Raw genomic sequence first — 2,094 nt, 5'->3', positions numbered from 1 at the left:
ATAGGCATCAAAAAGCAGGACGTGTGGAAGCCCTGTTGTCCCACAGATGATGATGCAACCAGATCAACTGTGCAATTAGTGTATTACTTAGCACAGGAATTAAACCATGTTGTCAACCAGAGGCAGAATATTGCATAACTATTAAAGTCACAACATGTACAATTATTAATCAGGGTGCAGACACTCTTTTACTTTTATTCATTTTCATCCTCTCGCTTCTCTGTTTCTCATTGTTTTAACACTACTACCTTGAGAGTTTGTGACCTGGCACTACAAATGTGAAGGTAGGGGGCTTGCGACCTTAATTTATTGGGACCATGTCATACGGTCTAGTGACAAGCAACTCATTTATACAAGTTAAGTGCCTTTGAACTATTCATCTACCCTGGTTTAGGAGACATGTAAACACACACATCTGGACTCTTTCTTCATCTATAACTTACCATCTGGGCTCCTCTTACCTGCTCATGAGCTTGCAAGGAAAACATAACACAGGTTATTGGGTCAATAAATATATACAAAGCAGGTGCATCAATGATTACTTTAACCCCTTCGCCGCAGCGCAAATTTCGCCGTGATGCGAGGGGGGGTGGGGTTGAGCGTGGCACTCAGGTACTCATGACAGCTCCCGGCCATCATAAATCATAGTGGGCGTGTGCTCATGATGGCAGGGAGCCGTCAGAACTCCCCCCACTGAATAATTCTCCCACACAGGCGGGGTATTAACCACTCGTGGGCAGAGCGGCAACATTCTGACGGTTCCCGGCCATCATGAGCACTCGTGTACTGTGACTCATGATGGCCGGGAGCCGTCATGAGTACCGAAGGAGTTAATTAATCACTGGCATTTTCTAAATGATTCTTGCAAATGTATTTTGTATACATCCATCAAAATTATCCTCACTCACATAAACAAATGCCTAAATTCTACCTGGTGTCAAACAACAACAAATATGGGCATAACAATCAACATTATGTAGTATCCTTAGGTTTTGTATATATGTTCTCTTTCACTTTGTAACTAGCTGCTCAGTCAGTGTGAGTGATCCGTGTAGAATGTTGATGTGATTGACATGAGATGAATGCTTGGGTACCTGGTGTGTGAGTGTGTCAGTTGGAAGATGGGCTGAGCAGCTAGTAGGCAGCTCCTGGTGGGGCTTGCTATATATTCTATCTATGAACTTAATAAACTACATCAAACTCAACTCGGCTACGTCTACAATGTCACCTGAACACATGGGACCAGCCCACTCCACATACAAAAAAAACAACAAAAGAACAATTATCAGGTCAAGTCAACACTTTTTTTATTTCAGCCTGAAAAGCCATAAAAGCACAAATTTAAAAAAAGTACAGCACAATTCATTCAATTGAATTTTCCAGTAGTAAAGTGCTTGTGCATTACAGTGTTATTTGTAAAGTTCCTAAAGAAGTTTAAAATGTAATAAATAATTAAAAGGTACACATTTGTGACATTAAAATATAACAAGATGAGATTAAAAGGACGACCAATCATTGTGATGGAATGAATTGATCGGATTGAGCGAGCTCTAATTTCAAAAAAGCTCGACGTGCACACCACATAGAAAACAGGTAACGAGAAATTGAATACTCAATGGGCATACTAGTATCATATTTTAGTATCCTAAAAGCCTGTGCTCAGTGATTTGTTCCGAGGTTTCTCCATAGCTGTAGTAACCATTGGTGTCTCGCCTTCTTGTATGCCAAGCAGAAAAACAATACATGTTGGTCCGTCTCTGGTGTGTTATTACATACCAGACAACCCTGGGTTGGGCTACCCCCCAATTATTTGTAAAAGCACGTAATGGCTGTACTTCATACCTAAACTGCAGATAAAGCTTTTTAGGTAGGTCTGGTTGATTATCATCAAGAGGAGGTTCTATCCTGTATTGCTGTTTTATCTCTAAGACAGTTGCAGTCAATGCACCTGAAGAGGAGCTCCCCTGTATAAGGGGTGAGTAAATTTGTATTCCCTAAAGCTCTTTGACAGGGCCTTTCTAGATATTGACAGACAACTATCTTCAGCACTAGCCCACAGGTCGTCCATCCCTAAGGCTGTGAGAGAGTCAGTAA

This window comes from Lissotriton helveticus, chromosome 7 (assembly GCF_964261635.1).
Source record: "Lissotriton helveticus chromosome 7, aLisHel1.1, whole genome shotgun sequence".
NCBI classification, from domain to species: domain Eukaryota; kingdom Metazoa; phylum Chordata; class Amphibia; order Caudata; family Salamandridae; genus Lissotriton; species Lissotriton helveticus.
This window is presented reverse-complemented; position numbering follows the sequence as displayed.